The following is a 20,890-nucleotide window of genomic DNA, read 5'->3' on the forward strand; positions in this document are numbered from 1 at the left end:
GTGACTTCTGAGTGCAGACCCAGGAATAACCCATGAGCCTCGCCGGGTGTGACCCCAAAACCAAAAACGGAAAAGAGAGAAGAGAAGAAAGAAAGAAAAAGAAAGAAAGAAAGGAAGGAAGTAAGGAAGGAAGCAAGGAAGGAAGCAAGGAAGGAAGGAAGGAAGGAAGCAAGGAAGGAAGGAAGGAAGGAAGGAAGGAAGGAAGGAAGGAAAGGAAGAGGAAGAAAGAAAAGGAAAAGGAAAAAAGAGAAAGAAAAAAGAAAAAAAAAAGAAAGAAAGAAAGAAAGAAAGAAAAAGAAGAAAGAAAGAAAGAAAGAAAGAAGAAAGAAAAAGAAAGGAAGGAAAGAAGGAAGGAAGGAGGAAGAAAAGAAAGGAAATAAGGAAGGAAGAAAGAGAGAGAAAGAAAGAGAAGAAAGGAAGGAAGGAAGAAGAAAAGAAAGGAAGAGAAAGAGAAAGAAAGAAAGAAAAAGAAAGAAAGGAATGGAAGGAAGGAAGGAAGGAAGGAAGGAAAGAAAGAAAGAAAGAAAGAAAGAAAGAAAGAAAAAGAAAGAAAAAGAAAGAAAAGAAAGAAAGAAAGAAAGAAAGAAAGAAAGAAAGAAAGAAAGAAAGAAAGAAAGAAAGAAAGAAAGAAAGAAAGAAAGAAAGAAAGAAAGAAAGAAAGAAAGAAAGAAAGAAATTGCTTAGGGAGGTGTCAGTCAGGATGGAAGACAAAGATGCTATTACTTGGGTCATTACAGACAAGAAAGCATGTGTCCATGAGTTGTATGGAGGGATCAATAGTGAACCCATCTACTGACTAAATTGAATTTGAGGGGACTGACTTTGGGAGAAAAAACATCTTGTGATCGTGGTTAGATGTTGGTTTTATTAACAAGATGTTAAAAAAACTTAACAACAACAACAACAACAAAAGGAATAATTACTCAAATGGATTTTCAAGAAGTTTGAAAAATTCAGGATATCTATAGAAGATACTTGTTGGTAAAAGGGGGTAGCCATTGACTAGATAAATAAGCTAAGGATTCCAATTTTTAGAGATAATAAAACTAAATCATTAAAAGTAAATTGGGAAGTGGAGACATAGTGCAGTCCGTAAGGAGACTTACTCTGCACATGCCCCACTCAGGTGTGATCCCTGGCACCATATATGTACCCTGAGCTGCCAGGAGCTATACAGGAGTTAAGTCCTGATCCATCCACAGGTGTAGGCCCCCAAAACAGAAACTAATAAAAAGCTTCTGGAAAAAAGGGCTGTTTTGGCTTCTTATATGAAAGTGATAGCTTTAAATAAAAAGAAAACTGCTATTAAAAATTAAAAGCTATTGGTTAATTTGTGCTGAAGAAAATCGTTCTTTACAACCATTGTTGGGTTTTGATGTTAACCTCTATGCTCTCACACATCATACTCATTATTTGACAAGAGCAAAATAGTGTACAAACTTAAAACTGTACTTTAATTTCCTTGTTCAGCAGTTGCTAATGACCTTTCAGTTAGGTCAGGAATATCCAGAACAAGCACAAATACTATTTTTCACTTTTGTTCTGAGGTCATAAGACACTGCTTTAGTGTTATTAAGCTTTTGAGAGGGAGGAACTTAAAGTAAGATTCAAATCAAGATAAAGTTAGTATTAGCCTCAGCAGAGAACACTTTTCTGTTTTGAATGAGTCTAATGAGTTCTTAAATGAATGTATGTGCCTAATAGAAAAGGGCACTTAATCAACTGGCTTTTCTGGGCAAGAACAAGCAGTTGATAATTGTGTAACATCATTCAATGAAAGTGACTTTTTTAAGAGAGGTGAGATGGCCATATCAGGAATAAAATAGTTTGTTTTCTTTTTATTCTTAGCTTTTTTGTTACAACATTTGTATGATCAAGAGAACTAGATTGTGGACATAAATAAGTGTGTTTGGATGTGCATACATGTTCCGATTTCTGTGTCTTATATCATAAATACTACCATGTATGACTTGGGAAGAAAACTTGAGCTAAGAACACTAGACTGCTTTTTTATGTGTCTAGCCAAAATTTTAAAATGTATTATTATAACAAACAAATCAATTATATATGTGGAGAATTTTTTTTTAAACTCTGGGACCTTTATGTTTTAAAGATGGGAACAATTGAGTTTGTTTTGGTTAAAAGCTTTGGTTAAAAACATTTTCCATTTTTCTAGTAGGAATTTATATTAGTGCTGCAGAGAAAACGTGGACTTCTATAGTTATGATGCTCAATGTAATAAGAGTAAAATAATTTACCATACTAGAAACTATTAAACAGGTACTTTTTTTTTTGTTTTTGGTTTTGAGGCCACACCCATTTGATGCTCAGGGGTTACTCCTGGCTAAGCGCTCAGAAATTGCCTCTGGCTTGGGGGGGCCATAGGGGACGCTGGGGGATCGAACCAAGGTCCTTCCTTGGCTAGTGCTTGCAAGGCAGACACCTTACCTCTAGCGCCACCTCACCGGCCCAAAACAGGTACTTTTTTAATATGAAAGTATAAATGTTTTTATTCTGGGGGTATGCTTGTGCTTTTATAGAATTCATACTTTTCTGTATATTTGAAATATTCACCAATTATATAAATAAATTTACATGCAGGAGCAAATACACAATAATATAATCATTAGGAAGTTTAGATGGTCAAGAGTTTTTGTCATATATATAACAGTTGGTTCACCATCAGTGCTGGTAGGTTTAAACCATTCACAGTCTGTATCTCATGCTGCTTTAATTTTTCATATGCTAAATACAGATTTAATGACAATGAACTAATATATAATATATATAAGCAATGATAAATTTGAATGTTGTTTCTTCATACGTGTTTTCTTTCTGGCTCTCTGGGACCCCAATGATTATTAGGATATTTTTGTTAAAATTACATGCAAGGTTTGATTGTTATGTTTGCTTATTTTGAGAAGTTTTTTCATACTTTGTTTATTTTAAGAATCTATTTTTATTTATTGTCTAGAAATATTATGCCGCTCATTTTCTAGCTCAATAATTCTGTCCTCAGGAACAGTTAACCTGTGTGTGAGGCCTTCCTGTGAGTTTTTCATTTCACCTACCAAGATTTTAGTTCTGTCTTTTCTGGGGGTCTTTGTTTGTTTTGTTTTGGGCCACACCAATCAGCACTCGGGTTACTCCTGGCTCTCCATTCAGATTTGCTCCTGGCTCGAGGGACCATATGGGATGCTGGGGATTGAACCCGCATCCATCTTGGGTCAGCCGAGTGCAAGGCAAAAACCCCATAGTTGTGCGTTACCACCCCTGCCCAGAGTTCTCTCTTTTCTATTTTTATTATTTCTATTCTCTATCCTTATTGGTTGTCTATTTCATGGTTACTTTGAGTTATTTGAACATCCTCAACATTATTCTCTCTAAAGTCCTTATCAGAGAGGCTTTATAAGTTACTGATATTTGTTGTGTCTTTAATTTTACTATCCCTGAGCAGGTTAGGTTTGTGGTGCTTTTTTCATTGTGACTTTTGCATTGGTAGTATTGTTTTATATGTTTTGTAAGGGACTCACTAACTAGAAGAAATGTGTGGCTGAGGAGATAAGCAAAATGGTGATGTTCTTCTTAGGGAACACTGACCTATAATGAAAATAGCTCTTCTTAATCTAAGGGGACTCTGCTGCCAGTCTGTCTGTCTGCCTCAGTTTTCTGGGACTGTGTATATAGGCGGGGCTCAGTTGGGTGGCTAGAAGACCCCTCTTCTTGTCTTGGTGCATCTCTTTCCCTTGGGTCACAGTCACCTGGAGTAAAAATGGCTCTTTTTTGTCATAGAGAATGCTGGTGCTAGTTTGTCTATCTGCCTCATTTTGGGGGGACTGCCATTTCTCTAAATTTATTTATTTATTTATTTATTTTGGTTTGGGAGCCACACCCATTGACACTTACTTACTCCTGGCTATGCACTTATAAATTGCTCCTGGCTTGGGGAACCAGATGGGAGGCCAGGATCAAACCGAGGTCCATCCTGGGTCAGCTGAGTGCAAGGCAAATGCCCTACCACTGTGCTATTGCTTCGGCCCATTTCTTTAATTTTAAAGTGTCTGCTATTATTGGCCTTTTGCAAATGCTAAAAACATTAAACAATAAATCACATTCCTAAGTCAAAGTAATAAATTAATAAAATTTGATCAAATTAATTTATATCTTTATATTTAGTTTAAGGAAACTTAAGTTCCAGCAGTGTTAATGCTTATGCTTTTTGTTAACAAAATAATTTTAATGTAAGCAAAACAAAACTCCTTCACTACTGTCCTTAGATTCCCTCTGCACTGTTCCATCCCTGCCCCACCATGTGATAAGATCATTTCTATTGTCAGGGAAAATCTTTGTTTTTCATTGGATATGTTCTATTCTCAGTTCATTTCCTTCCTTTCTCTGAGTTATTTTATGTAATATGATGTCCTCTAATTCCATCTAAGTTGTGGTTAAAAGCAATATTTTATTTTATTTTTTTTAGTGCTTGTCACACAGATCTATGCCTACTTTCTGTTTGGTGAATAAAGAGGTATTGGCTTGTGCGACAATTTCTTTCCCACAGAGTAATGATGCAACACCCACTTTTAGAGCAGTTGCAGATTAGTAACTGTAGTGCTTATTTTATTTTTTAAATGGCTGTGTAGTTTTCCAATGTTATAGATTTTGTTTGTTATTTGTTATTGGGTATTTGGGATAGTTTCCATGTTTTGACTATTTAAAATAGCACTGCAATGAAATATAGAAGATGATAAAGCCTTTCAAATTAATGTTTCTGTGTTCTTGGAAAAGATGCCTAGAAATTGAATTATTGATTATGGTTGAGTTTATAATTTTTTGACAATTTTTCATGCTTAATATATGGAAGTCTCCTGTTTGTTCTTAGAAATTATATCACAGAATGAGCCAACCTGTAGTGAAAGAAGTATCTTTTTCACTATGTCTCACATAGCACTGATCATTTCTTCACGTTTCTTTAAATTTTTTTCATTTTCCCACATATATATTGATTGATTGATTGTTTTTTTTTTTCATTTTTATTGTGACCAAATGCATTACAAATCTTTCACTGCATCATTTATGGTACATAGTGACAATGAATGAGGGACATTATCAACACCAGTGCTGTCCTCCCTCTGCCCCTATTCCCAGCATGCATCCCACATCTCACTCCTCTACCCCCCAGTATGCCAGTGCAACTGGTCTCCACTTTACAGTTTGTTGTAGATTGAGCATCCATTCCACCGTCATTGGATATAAAAAGGATAAGAAAAAGGGGAGAAAAAAATTTGGTGACAACTACCAAAAAAGAAAGGAGAAAAGAAAAAAAGAAAAATGGAAGAAAAAAGAAAAGTAATGGACCCTGAAGATAAAAATAAAAATAAAAATAAATCTCTAAATAATAACCACAAGTGTGAAAAAGAAAGAGAAAAGTGGAAGAAAAAGAGAAGGAAAATAAGGTAAAAAACTAACAAATCAAAACAAAACAAGAAAAAGTACGGGTGCTGGAGTGGCAGGGTTTGGCATTCCCCCCACTTTTTTTTTTTTGCATAGGCACAATAAGCATTAGGGAAGAAAGGGAATTCCCCGTGGCCTAAGATATTCAGGGTTTCTCCATCCTTGAAGCATAACATCATGGGATCAACTCCTGTCTCCATATATACTCATTACCCCATCCCAGAGGCTTTTTTGTGATGCCAGGAAAGTTTCCTCTCGGTTGTGTGTGAGAAAATCAAGCCACTGTAGCTAGAAATCTTGGTATTTGCGCGGGTTATAGGTCAGGGTCTAGGATAGAGTCTCTAGGTTCTAGAGGTTCCTATCCATCGCTGTTGTGGTGTTCAGTCTTCTGTAACACTTGCTCCATGTTTTCGTTCAGTCCCTAAGCCGAAGCCTAGGATATTATGGATCCAAAGATTCTGCTCAGTCTCTGTTGTCCAAGTTGGACCTCTGCAATAAGACATCTTGTTGCTGTTGTTGTTGTTGTTATTGTTTTTTATGTGTCCTGGACTACAGCCTAGGGTAGGGTTTTCCTTATTAGTCCCAAGGTAGGCTCTGTTCAGTCACAGTTGTCAAAGTCAGTTTTCTGTTGTTGGTGCTCTTATTTTTCACAGTTCAAAGGACAATATCTCTTCTGATTTCCATTTAGTGTTAGGTGATGTGATAGGACAGCCTGGTCTTAGGTCAAGTTTTCCTTTCCTCGTTGTCATATCAAAACTGGCAGAAGTTGGTGCCAGAGTAGTGTTATAAATCTCCCAATGGAGCTTAGTTCTTGGTGGTGTTGCCCGGAGCTGTATCATTTCTACGTCGGGGATCTGGGGTTTCAGTTTGGACTAACACTGACCAATCTCCTGGGGACTGGTTACATCCACATGACACATGTTCAGAATGGAAGGCACCCTTCTGCTATAAAAAGTGAGTTCTTATTCCTAGAAGATAAGATCTTGTTTCTGTGTCTATGGTTTCCCCTTTTTTTTTTACTGTGCCCATACAAAAACGTATGGTGTCATACTGTGTTGCTGGTGCTATTCTGGGTAAGGATGACAGGCTGTAGGGAATTCTCATTAGTATAAAGAGATCTCACGTTGCATTGATTTGCATTTACTTGGTAAGAAGTGAGGAACATGTTTTTTCCTATATACTTATTGGCTATGTATAGGTCTTTTTATTTATTTATTTATTTCTTGTTTGTTTTTGTTTTATTTGGGGGGCACACCCAGTGGTGCTCAGGGGTTATTCCTGGATCTGTGCTCAGAAATCACTCCTGGCAGGCTCCGGGACCATATGGGATGCCAAGAATTGAACCACAGTTCATTCTGGTTGGCTGCCTGCAAGGAAAATATCTTACCTCTGTGCTATCTTTTCAGCACTATATCTATAGGTCTTCTTTGAGGAAATATCATTCAGCTCTTGTTTCTTTAATTTGTTTCTATTATAACGTTTCTCTTTATGAGTCTAACCAAGGATTTGATTTGTCCATATTGTTTATTCCTTTGAATACAAAGCTCTCAATTTTATTGAACCTTTGCATTTTTTATTTCTAAATCATTAATTTGTGCTTTAGTTTTCAATGTTATCTTAACTTTTCTTACTTTGAGTTTCATTGTTACTACTTTTGTAGTATCTTAATATTTGAAGTTTTATTATATTTGGCTATTTATTTGAGCTTTTGTTTATTTATTTATTTATTTATTTTTGGTTTTGGGGTCACACCCAGCAGCCCTCAGGGGTTACTCCTGGCTCTATGCTCAGAAATCGCTCCTGGCAGGCTCGGGGGGACCTTATGGGATGCTGGGATTCGAACCACCGTTGTTCTGCATCTAAGGCAAATGCCTTACCGCTGTGCTATGTCTCCGGCCCCAGAGCTTTTATGTTTTGTTTTTCTGTTTAGAACTTTTATGTCTTAATGTCAGTTTGTTTTGTTAATATCTTCCTTTTATTACTGATTCTGCTGTGTGCCATGGCTTCATTCTCATTCATTTCTAGTAGTTTTTATATTAATAATCTTTATTTTGACCAAATTGGATTACAAATCATTCACAAAAGTATCATTTCTAGTAATTTTTAAATGAATGTTTGTGGTTTCCTCTTTGACCTAATAATTGTTCTATAGTATGTTTTGTTTATACATTTGGAGTTTGTCCTAGAAATATTCTTTTATGATTAATTTCTATTTTCATAGAATTGCGGTCTGAAAAGAAACATTAAAATTTCTTTTTTAATGATTTTATGAACTATTCATAACATATTATGTTCCAACAAGTGGTCTATATAGGATGATGTCCTATGTAAATTGGAGAAGAATATGTATTTTTCTGAAGGAGTGGTAAAGCATCCTGTAAATGTCTATTAATTTCTCTTTCAAGCTCTTTCAAGTCCTCATTTAAAATTGTTTCCTTATTGATTTTCTGTCTGTATGATCTACTCAGTGATGAGAAATCAGTTTTGATTTTCTTCTTATTTTTTGTTGTTATTATTGTCTTTCTTTGGGTCAAAATTTTTCTCTAATAATTTTGATGAGTTAAATCCTTTTGATGTATTGATCCCATAGTCAGTATATAATGTTTATATTGTCAATCATTGTCCCTTATTACCATCTTTAATTTCAATGTTTTATTGATGCAAGTCTGGCCATCCCTGAATATTTTAAGGTTGTATATGATTTATAATTGTTTTTAAAACTTTTATCTGATCCTGTATTTACCATAAAAATGAAACATGTCTCTTATAAAGCAGCAAAAGGCTTTCTTTTGTTTAGGGATACATCTAACTACCCTACAACTTTAGGTAGGGGATTTTAGTCCATATTTTTTTATTATTGTATTTTATGTAACATGATTATAATAGTGTTGGGTTTTTGTTTGTTTTGCCTTTGTGTCACATCTGGCAGTGCTCAAAGGTTACTCTTGGCTTTGTACTCAGGGTCACTTCATCAGTGTATTCCATCATGAGTACCTGGGATGCTAGGAAATTCAACCAGGTTAGCTCCATGCAAGGCAAGGATTTTAACTCCTAGGCTATTTCTCTAAAGCAATTACCAAGCATGACCACCACCCTAGTGGTAGCAATCCTCACTAGTGGCCACACCACCATAGATCCTACACTCCCACCAATGACTTTTTTTCTTTATAGACTGCATCTTCATTCACTAAATTCTGTCCATCACTGTACATATATTCATGATCCTTTCATTTGTTGTTGGGCAAAAAGGTTGATTTCAACTCTTAGCTATTGTACTGAGTGAATTCTAAGAGTCTATCTTCTATTAACATTCCAGAGCATGAATGGCAGAGCTTTCTTATTCATTATTTTGTCATTGCAATACAGTTACTATAGAGACATTGTTAACATAAAGAAGTTGACTGCTGTTTTCCTATGAGAACTTTAGTCATTTTTGAACTAAATTTTCTATCTTTAACTTTAATCTATCTTTTCTCCATTTACATTTTTCTATCACTCTTTCACCAGTAAACAATTTCTAGTTTCCTCGAAACCTCCAGTTTCAATGACTTAGGCCATTTATTTTTCCTTTACAGCATTTCATTTTTACCTCCCGTAAGGGAGAGATCCTTTTTCAAAAAAATATATTGTGGAGGTGGTAGCATCTACTCACATATAAATAGCGTTAAGCTCCTGAAATTCCACAAATTTGTCAATGATTAACGGTAAGTGGTAAAATAAATTTTAAAAGCTATATATATATATTTTTATATCACCCTGCAGTGATCAGGAGATAGTCCTGGCTCTGTGCTCAGGAATAACTTCTTGCTGTGCTCATGGAAACATTTAGGATTCTGGTTAGCTAACATTGGTTAGTTACATGTAAGGCATGTATCTTTATCTCCTGTACTATATATATTTCTTTATCTCCTGTACTATATATATTTCCAATGCTCTACATCTAGTATTATAACAAGGCCACTTAATTTTTAAATATTGGATCAGCCTCATACTGGAGATAAATCTATATTTGTCATGATTTATATATATATCTGAATTCTATGTGTACGTGTATCGAAACAATCATTACATTTCAATCCTTTAGAAATATTTCCCTTTTTATTTTGCTTTCTCTTTTGTACTATGACTTGAAAACAGAGTATTGTATAAATAATAGCTATTAAATGAATTAAAAATGTGCTCTTTTCTATTTTTTGACATAAATTTTGTATAATTGGTGTTACTCCTGTAATTGAATAGTAAAATTCTCTAGTGATAACAAATTTGTGGTTAAATTTAATTTTTTAAATAATTTCTTTTCTTAAGTACTATGGCTACAGAAATGTTCATAGTTGAGTTTCAGTTATGAGTTATCAAATGTAAACCACCCTTCACCAATGCAACCCTCTCATGACCAATGTTCCCAATTTTATATTTATTGATTCCCTTTGAGAAACATAATATATTAACTATGTTTGTTGAGGTATGACAGCTTGATTTTTTAATTTTATAATTTTTTCGATTTTTATTTGAAAATTCATATTATATTAACTTGTACTTATGATATATATCGAGAAAGAGAAAGAGAGAGAGAGAGAGAAAAACTCTAAGAGCCTTTAGTGTTTTATTCTGTTTTATTCCTGTCCCTAGTGTCTTTCTTCTCTTTCTCTTTCTTTGTAAATCTTGCTGAAATTTGTTCATCTTATTCCCAAGGACCAAGTACTATTTTTTGTTTTTCTTTTCATTGATATCTGCTTGTATTGTTTCTGTTAACTTTGGGTGCTTTTGACTTTTATTTTTCTAGATACATAAGGTGAGAGATTAGATTTATTAATTTTGCATTTATTTTGTACTGAAAACATTAAGTGCTCTGCATTTTCCTCTCCATTCTCCTCTAGTTGGAAATATGCTCTATCCACTTTTGCTTTTTGTTTTGTTCAGTGTTTTTTCCTAAAAGTTTCCTTTGAGGCTTATTTTCGTTTCGTTTGTTTTTTGAGCCATATCCAGAGGTACTCAGGGGACTATTTCTGCCTCATTGCTAGGGATCACTCCCAATGCTGCTAAGGGGATCATGCTGTGCGAGGGATTGAACTGAACCTCCTGCCTATAAAGCATGTGCTCATTCTATTGAGTTATCTCCCTTGCCCCCTTTCCAGTCTTTTTATTTGATTCACTAATTATTTAGATAGGGGTTATCACTCTGCAAGTGTTTGGAGACTATTCTTTTATCTTTATACCATCGATTTTTAGTTTTCTTTGTTATGGTTGCAAAGTAGACTATAATGAGTTCAGTTCATTTAAATGTGTTAGTTTACTCTAAAATTCATAATATAGTCAGTTTTGAAACATGCTCCATGGCTTGAATAAATGTATAGTGTACATTGTGCATTGTAAAGACTTTTCTGTAAAATGTTAAATATATTGCATTGATTGATGCAGTTATTTGAATTCTTCTCCAGGTTTTTGTCTAGTTCTATCTAGATAGATTGTGAATTAAATTGTTTAGTTATAAGCTGGTCTTGTTTACATACTTTTATTATCTGTATTTGGTACTTGTACATCTAGAAACACACTTTTCTTAGTGGAATGGCCTTTTAATATTTATGGAATGCATCTATTTATATGTAACAATTTTCTTGGCACTGAAGTCTCTAGTGTTATCTGATATTAATCTAGTCAGTATTCCATTATTGTGATTAATGTGTACATATTATCTGTTCTTATCCTTTTACCTATAGTGTGCTGTTGAGATATTTGAAGTTGCTGTTTTTCAGAACTTACTTTATTAAAAGTTTATGCATTATAGTTACTCATAATACGTTTCAAGACTAATTCCACTATTAATGTAAAATTCTCTCCACCACTGTCATGGAATTCCAACTAATTCCCAAGCCCACTCCCTTAGGAGCACAAAATAATATATTTATATAGCATATTTACAAGTAAGTGGTGATAAAATTATTTTATTAAGTATCACAATAAGAAAATTTGTGAAAATTAATGTATTTCACAATGAGGTCAGTAAGTCATTGTTAGAAGGGTCTCTAATTGATTTGTTGCTAGTGGATTTTCTGTTGTTTTGTTTCTAAAAACACATGGCTTTGAATTCATGTGGATGTCTAAATTGGTGTGCTCCTCCTGGGATGATAATATTCAAAAAGATTAGAGTTGTTTTTGAATTCCAAAATCTGAGGTAGATATTACAGCTTTTGCGGAGTGTGGTTTCTACTGCCAGGACTTCTGGAAGTACAAGAAGTTGTGGGGATGCCCACTCTTATTGTGTGTCTTAAAGAGAGCCTAAAGTAACAGGATAACTGCACTTTTTTGATACACATTCTTCCATTGAATTATGTAAAGGATTTACGTTTTTATGTAATAATTGTATTATAAAATAGCTTCATGTCTGTCATCCAAATATGGCTTTAGTCTTTATAAATTTTCTCTTAAAAAGATTCAAACCACAACAAGCTATACATACACAAAAGGGTCTTGTTACACTAGCAGTCCGGGAGGTTAAGGGTAGAGACAGGGGAAGCATACAGGGAACAGGGATGGAGGGAGGTCAATGCTGGTGGTGGGATTTTCCCTAATTCACTGTCACTATGTGCATTAAATATAACTGTAAAAGACTTATAACTCACATTGGTCTCAATAAAAATTATAAAAATTTTTTTTCTCTTAAAATAGCCAAGATAGCACAGCAGTGTTTGCCTTGCAAGCAGCCAATCCAGGACCAAAGGTGGTTGGTTCGAATCCCGATGTCCCATATGGTCCCCTGTGCCTGCCAGGAGCTATTTCTGAGCAGACAGCCAGGAGTAACCCCTGAGCACCACCGGGTGTGGCCCCAAAACCAAAAAAAAAAAAATAGCCAAAAAAGTAAAACATGAAGTACATATTTTATTTGTCTCATATTTAATTAGATTCTAGCCAGTTATAATTGTGGTTCAAGTGTGTTATCACAAACACATAGAATATATAATATTTTCATGTCCTATCTTATTGAATATAAAATTTATTTTTTTAAAGTATAAAAATCTAATCTCAGATGTGCAATGACTTCTGCTCAATTATTGAAAAACAATCTTTATATTGTTTCTCATTTCTTTTATCGAGGCTCTGATAAATTTCATGATTATACAAGTTGGATTTGCTTGTTTGTTTTGTTTTGTTTGTTTTGTTTTGTTTTTGTTTTTTTGGAAAGGGGGTGGGCTACACACAACTCTGTTCATGGATCACTCCTAGTAGTGCTCTGGGGAATTAGGGGTAAAAAGCAGGTCAGTTGTGTGCCAAAGCTATGGTCTTACCACTGTTTTATCTCTCATCCCAGGATATACACTGACCAGACTTCACTAAAATTTAGAAAATCAGAGAAAGGAGTTTTGATTATATGCTATTTATTTATTTATTTGGTTTTGGGGCTACACCTTGTAAAGCTCAGGGGTTACTTCTAGCTATGTGCTCAGAAATCACTCCTGGCTTAGGGGACCATATGGGATGCTGGGGGATCGAACAGTGGTTTGTCCTAGGTTAGTGCGTGCAAGGCAGATGCCCTACCACTTGAGCCATCACTTTGGCCCCAACTATATGCTCTTAATGTAGCAACTATGTTCTTTTAGTTGATTTAGTAAAGCATAAAATAGTGTGGCTCACTGAAGTATTTGATTAACATTTATAAGTGAACAAATGTGATAATAAGCTGATTCATTAGCTTTCAGCTCAAAAATAATAATCATTTGTAATAACCTGTTTTGTATCTTCCCTATCCATATCCAATCCCAACATTCCCCTTTTTTTGGTATAGTACACAGCTCAATTACTTTATATAAGTTTTCCCTAGAAGAAGACTTTCCTTTTACTGATTCTTAAAGTCCTTCCTCCAACTATTGATTTCTCTTTATCTTTCTTCAAAGATATTTGTTTATAAATAAGCCTATTAAGAGCTTGTACTACTCTTCATGTTTTTTTGATCTTCTCTCTGTAGATCCATGGCATTTTTTTTAAATTTTTATTGTGACCAAAGTGCATTACAAATCTTTCACTGCATTATTTATGGTACATAGTGACAATGAATGAGGGGCATTCCCACTAACAGTGCTGTCCTCCCTCTGCCGCTGTTCCCAGTATGCATCTCATATCTCCCTCCTTTACCCCCCAGAATGCTAGTGCAACTGATCTCCACTTTATAGCTTGTTCTAGATTGAGCATCCATTCCACCGTCATTGGAGATAAAAAGGATAAGAAAAAAGGAAGAAAAAAATTTGGTGACAACTACCAAAAATAGAAAGAAGAGAGAGACAGAAAAAGAAAAAGAAAAATGGAAGAAAAAGAAAAAATGGACCCGGCAAATAAAAATAAAAATAAATCTCTAAATAATAACCACAAGAGTGAAAAAGAAAGAGAAAAGTGGAAGAAAAAAGAGAAGGAAAATAAAGTAAAAAACTAACAAATCAAAACAAAACAAGAAAAAGTATGGGTGTGGAGTGGCAGGGTTTGGCATTCCCCCCACTTTTTTTTTTTTTTTTTGCATAGGCACAGTAAGCATTGGGGAAGAAAGGGAATTCCCATGGCCTAAGATATTCAGGGTTTCTCCATCCTTGATGCATACCATCATAGGATCAACCCCTGGTTCCATATGTATTCATTACCCCATCCCAAATGCTTTTTTGTGATGCCAGGAAAGTTTCCTCTCGGTTGTGTGTGAGAAAATCAAGCCACTGTAGCTAGAAATCTTGGTATTTGTGCGGGTAATAGGTCAGGGTCTAGGATAGAGTCTCTAGATTCTAGAGGTTCCTATCCATCATTGTTGTTGTGTTCAGTCTTTTGTAACACTTGCTCCCTGTTTTCGTTCAGTTCCTAAGCTGAAGCCTAGGATATTATGGATCCAAAGGTTCTGCTCAGTCTCTGTTGTCCAAGTTGGACCTCTGCAATAAGACATCTTGTTGTTGTTGTTGTTTTATGTGTCCTGGACTACAGCCTAGGGTAGGGCTTTCCTTATTAGTCCCAAGGTAAGTTCTGTTCAGTCACGGTTGACAAAGTCAGTTATCTGTTGTTGGTGCTCTTATTTTTCACAGTTCAAAAGACAGTATCTCTTCTGATTTCCATTTAGTGTTAGGTGATATGATAGGACAGCCTGGTCTTAGGTCAAGTTTTCCTTTCTTCGTTGTCATATCAAAACTGGCAAAAGTTGGTGCCAGAGTAGTGTTATAAATCTCCCATGGAGCTTAGTTCCTGGTGATGTTGCCCCGGAGCTGTATCATTTCTACTTCGGGGATCTGGGTTTTGGGATTGGACTAACACTGTCCAATCTCCTGGGGACTGCGTTATATTCACATGACACATGTTCAGGATGGGAGGCACCCTTCTGCTATAAAAAGTGAGTTCTTAGCCCTAGAAGATAAGATCTTGTTTCTGTGTCTATGGTTTCCCCTTTTTTTTAGTGTGCCCATACAAAAACAGGTGAGACTCTTTCTTGATGTCTCATGATTGTAACATAATGATTTTTGCACCTAATAGTTGTTTTAGGAGGATGATGAAGTATTAGAAGTTGACTCTTTAGGTTTCAAGGCAAACCAATATATTGGTAAAAGGATCGACTTGATGGTGGATAAATTATTTTAAAATAATTTTAAAATGATTAAAATAATTTTAAAAATAATGTTTTTAACATATTTTATTTTATAAACCATATCAAGTGGTGCTCACAGATTACCAGAACCTCTGTTTAACACCTGATCTACTACTAGAGTTATTGCCCTGGTTGTTCATGGAAATTTGAAAGACTCTAAAAAAAAAAAACTTAACATCTGAAGTTATAGAAGGGGCCTGGGCATTAGCAGAGCAGATAAAAATTTGCCTGGCATACAGCTGACCTGGGTTTGATTCCCAGCATCTTATCAGCTCCCCTGACCCTGCCAGGAGTAATTCTGAGTGCAGAATCAGTATCAAGCTCTGAGCTCTGCAGAGTATCCCATAAAAACAAACAAACAAACAACAACAAAACAAAAAAAGAAAAGTGATAGAATTTCTCAAGACGGGTAGAAGTATTTACTGTTTACTTTTCATTTACCCTTGTAGTCTTAGAGTCTTTTTATTTTCCAACTCAAATAAAAGAGATGGGAATAAACCAAAATGACCCCAGAAGGAAAAGTAGGAATTATGCAGCTAAAGATACAGCCTTTCAAAAAGTTGAGGTGGCATGACCACAAAATGGGACAGAAACCCACATAGTTGATAGCAAATAAGACACGGAGGCCTTACATTGAGGTGAAAACCACGAGAATGAGAAGAAACTGCAGGAATGAAATCATAGTCTCAGTCATTCTACTTTAAGTACTTGGAATTTATACTTCACATATAAGAAGATAATTGAAGAGCTTCACATTGAAGATAATTCCTATTAATCCATTCATAGATTTTAATATTTTATGTGCTCTTCTAGATACTGGGAAGATAGCAGTGGGTAAGACAATGTTGACTTCCTTCAAGGGACTTGAACTGTTGTTATCCTACTGATGTCATGTTAATAATAAGTGTAATGAGTTATTTATGTGTATTTGCTGTGAAAAGATAATGCATCTTTTATTTTATTTATTATTTATTAGTTTATTTTTTGGCTAAAAAAGTGGATTTATTGAATAAGCATTGTTTTTCTATTGCTGACACTTTTTGGTAATAGACTGGGACCCAACAAATGGTACTCTGTTAAGACTAGTTGCAAACCAGCATGTAAAAGAATTTCTTTTTATGACTTTAAATTTTTCATTATAGTTAGGGTAACATGGTTATATCGGTATTGTTTATGGTTTTATTGCAAAAGTTCACTACACCTTCACCTCCAGCAGTGTCGAAATCTCTTCAATATAGTCATTATTTCACCAATGGGTCCACCTCTTCATACCTCTCACTTTCTTTCCTGCCCCACCACCTGCTTTATCATTTTAGTTTTGTAATCCAAGGTAGAATCTCTAAGAGTGTTCTGGGTATTAGAAATTTCTCGCACTTGCTTACTGGCTGGCAAAGGTGAAGTATTTTATTAAGGTAATTTGCCTGCTACTATTTAGTTAGCCACTTAAAGTTATAAATTTCATATGACATTCTACTTTTTGAAAAGAAGATTGCATATGTTTAAAATATAGAAGTATTCAATTGAGGTATTCCAAGAAATCTATTCAGATGGCTTTTGGTTTTGCGTTCTGCTTATTTGACTCTTATTTTAAGTGAGAAATAAGAAAGATATTATCAAGTTTTTTGAATTATTTTTGTCAAATAACTTTTAAACATTTATATAATTATGATCTAAAGTAGTTATTTTACCCATAGCATTCTGTGTAGATTTTCATTACTATTCTATGGTTACATATTTTATGGTTAAATGACTGCGAACACTTCAGAACTCTAAGCCAAATCCTAAGCAAAGAATCCTGGACACCAAAGAGATTTTTATCAAATCATTATACCAGGACAACCTAAGGGATTTATTGAAAAATATAGATTCCTGGATCTGTGTGTTAGCCATAATGAATCAGAAGGGCTTGAGATATTTCATCTTAAATTTGTCCTCCAAATACTTTACATACAACAAAATTTAATACATATTTAACAAAGACTTTATGAAATGTTAGGTGCTATACTAAAATTCAAAAGCCCAATTTTCTTGTGTGAAAAAAGTAGCTTATGATAAATTCTTTTAACTAAAATTGTATTTGACCTTAAACATTCCACTGTCTATTTTTGTTTCTTTTATATTTTTGGAATCACTATCCTCAATGTCAAAAACACAAGCAGGCAAAAGGATGTAAATGTCAATACACAGAATGTGTATGGAAAATCACTGTTGGTTTTCTTACCTCAGTATAGTGTATCCGTTTATATTGGGGGAAAATCTACATGAATATTATTTAGGCAATTGAAAGTCACCTTTTTGGAAACGTCTTAGGCCTAAAAGTTTTTTTTTAAAGGGATGCTCAAAGATGATATAATATTGACAGATTACTATATAGCACAGATTAAAAACTTGAGTGTCTGTTTTTATAGTAGCCAGGTATGCAAAATATTTCTATTTCTATTTTTATATATAAGGAATTGAGATGTTTAGATGTCAAGTAATTTTCCCAGAAACTCTTTTATTCTTGAATCAACTGTTATTTTATTTATTATTTTTCTGTTTCCTATTTAGACAGTATTAATAATAATTACTAATAATAAAAATTATGTCTCAATATGGTTTTATGTGTAGTAACATTTTCTGGTGTAAATTTGCAATCCCTCATTTTATAGCAATTTTTCATTTTTGTCAATAGAAGATAATGATTGAGTTTCAAATTAAACTTTCAGCTTTTGTAAATTTTAGATCCTAGTTACTATGCCTATTTCTTGCATGCATTTACATTTATAAACTGTGGATGGATGCTATATGATGTTTCTGTAAGACTGGAGATGGATTGGAAGAATCACATCTGATTCTGGATTTGGAGCCTAAAATATGGAACTCGTAATAGGCAATATTTTCTTTTAGTGGAAATATTTCTTTAGTGATTAGCATTAGGTTAGTCTACAACATTTTGTTGTGTTTAGGTTCTTTTATGTTCAAAGAATCTTTTAGGAAGCCAGGTAAAATGAAGGCAATTTATTAATCAACATAACCCTCTCACCTATTTAGCTCTTCCTTTATCAAAAATTTTTGTTTGGTATTTGCTTTTATTGTTTGTTTTAGTGACACATCTCATTGTACTCAAGATTTTATCCTGACTCTACTCAAGGAGCACTCCTGAAAGACTTGGGGGGACTATCTTGGGCATCAGGGATTAAATTTGAGTTCATTGTTGGATTAGAGTCCTACCCTACTCAGAATTTGTTCTCCACCTTAGAGTGTGATCTGGTATTGATATTACTGGGTCCCACCTACTCAATATTTATTCTCCACCCTAGGGTGTGGTCTGTTGATTTGATTACTGGGTCCATTCCCTAGTCCATTCCCTACTTAGTATTAGTTCTCCTACTTTTGGATGTGGTCTGTTCCTTTCTAATAAATACTCTGGGCTGCAGGAAAATGCTCTCTTGCCTTTTTGAACTTCTCACTGAGCTTTCTGCTTCTTAGGAGCTGAAGGCTTATGTGTTGGAATTCCTGAACATGTTTCTCCTCTTTAGTATGTATGTATTGATTATTTCCTGCATCAACGTTTTGCTTCCGGACCTGTGTCTCTCCAGTGTCCTGGTTTGGACTCTGAGGCATAATTCTAACAGATGGCACCAGAACAGGAACCTCAGCCCTGGATCCTCAGATGCTATTACAGCCAACTTCTACTGTGCCTATGCAAAATAACAACCACTTTTTATAAGTTCTGATCTGGAATTTCTGCTTCTTGCAGAAAACAGTAAACCATGACTCAAGTACCCCTCTCAATTTTTTGAACAAAAAAGGGGTAGTTGTTAGATTATACCTTGTTTTTATCCAAAACAAAGATTATCCCTGGTTTCTTTGTATCTGTGTTTTTACAACTTGGTTTTACCTAAAACAAAGATTTGTAACCTTGCGTGGAACAGGCTCAGGATAGTCTGAGTTATCTATCTTAACTCTGTTCTTACTGCCCCACCTGGAGATGGTCACTGTACTCAATAAAAACCATAGTTCTGGTAGGCAGCTCACTCTTTAAACAAAGTAGAAGATTCCCAGACTACACGTTTCATCCTCAGCCTGGTTTGGATTATTTCATGCTCAACCCTGATTCAGACTCATTCACCTGCGGTTGGAAATATGGCACTTGGGTTGATTTTATAAGTCATTTGCAAAGGAAGTTCCTTACTAATATATTTATAATATAAATAAAATATTTATATTATAAATATAATATAAATAACCAATCAAAAGAACCATTGTCCTCTGATATTCATCATAGATCAAAATTTAGAAAATGAGATCTTTCTCCTAGGCTGTCTTACAAACTATAAAACTGTAAGTATGAGCCATAATCTGGATCTTGTAAACAATCCTTTCAATTGAGCTTTTTTTAATGTTCTTTTTTTCAATCTGTAATATATTTGAAAATATCTATTTTTTCTCTTAATCTTGATTCAGCTCAGTCAACCTAAAATGTATTCTGCCTAATAGACATAAAAATCAAACTGGAGGGGCCAGAGCAATGGCACAATGGTAAGGTGTTTGCCTTGAAATCCAGCTGACCAGGACGAACTGTAGTTTGATCCCCAGCGTCCCATATGGTCCTCCAAGCCAGGATCCATTTCTGAGTGCTTAGCCAGGAGTAACTCCTGAGCGTCACTTGGTGTGGTCTCAAAACAAAAACCAAAAGAAAACAGCAACAACAAAATCAAACTGGAAAAAGTGAATTCTAGTTTTATTCATTTTAACATTGTACACTAATTTCACATATTTCTTACTTGTTATAGTTTTATGGAACTTAATACAATGATATATATATAACTCAGACCATTTTGGGTTGCCCACTATGTAGGTTGTAAGTTGACAAAAAATTCAAGATTACCAATAACATACCTTATTGAATATAGATTAACTCAAACCCATAAATTAATTTAATGAGACTTTTATATTTTCAAAGGGATCCTAGTGTGAAGGATACATTATCTGGTTACACTACTCTTCATTGGTTTCTAACACCACAGATTGTGATTTAGAGGTTAGGCACTTAGCATTACCTAGCAAGTGGAGAGCTAGTGTTTTGTCTGCTGACAAAAGGTTAGTGACCCTTTTTCCTACCAAATGTTAGGAAAAAGCAACCCAAAATATAACACTAAAATATGTTATGGTCTTCAGTTAATTACTTTTATGTGCAAATAGTATTCACACAAAATATTTTTTACTGAGTTGAACTCAAATACTTTTGCTGCCAATTTATGTACTGGCTGGGTGCCAGTAGAGCTAGAGACTAATAGGCCATAGAAATTTATCTTTGTTTAAGGCATATTTATCGCTAAAACTTAGTAAATAAACAGCAAGCACAAAACCACACACAAAAAAGTTGACTGTAAAGAGCAAAAGATTCATGTTGCAAAGGTGATATATCTATCTGTTCTCAGATATTTGTAGAATTATTCATGAGCTTAAGTAATGTTGAGGCTTGTAATGGTCAGTATAGCTAATACTCAAAGATAAATTATCTATATTACATATACTCATAGGTAAATTATTTTATTTATTAAATAGGCGAGTCCTGAGAAGATAAGAGAAATCTTTGATTTAAAATAGTGAAATGAACCTTGAACACATGACCTAGAGAAGAAGCATGGCTATTGACCAAGTGTTATACAGAGCCCAAACTGGAAATACAGAAGATGGTTTAGAAGAAAATATGTTTATGATGATTGACGTGATGATTGTGTGTATTACTTGTTAGAACCAATACTTATCTTTATTATATAGGAAAAAGAAACAGAGACATGCAATGTCTTATTTTCTTGTCCATTGTTAGTCAGAAATAAAGATGCA

At 34.5% G+C, this 20,890-nt stretch overlaps 1 protein-coding gene and 1 non-coding gene across 2 annotated transcripts in view; one reads left to right on the forward strand and one right to left on the reverse strand.

Moving 5' to 3' along the window:
- LOC126001626 (protein unc-13 homolog C-like) overlaps positions 1-20,890 on the forward strand; it is an 853,998-nt gene that overhangs the window by 771,606 nt on the left and 61,502 nt on the right. The gene's annotated exons all lie outside the window — the stretch shown is intronic.
- On the reverse strand, positions 4,475-4,611 carry LOC126002477 (small nucleolar RNA SNORA41). Its single transcript, XR_007493174.1, has one exon. It is a non-coding gene; the product is annotated as a small nucleolar RNA SNORA41 (small nucleolar RNA).

The sequence above is a fragment of the Suncus etruscus genome, chromosome 2 (genome assembly GCF_024139225.1).
Source record: "Suncus etruscus isolate mSunEtr1 chromosome 2, mSunEtr1.pri.cur, whole genome shotgun sequence".
NCBI classification, from domain to species: domain Eukaryota; kingdom Metazoa; phylum Chordata; class Mammalia; order Eulipotyphla; family Soricidae; genus Suncus; species Suncus etruscus.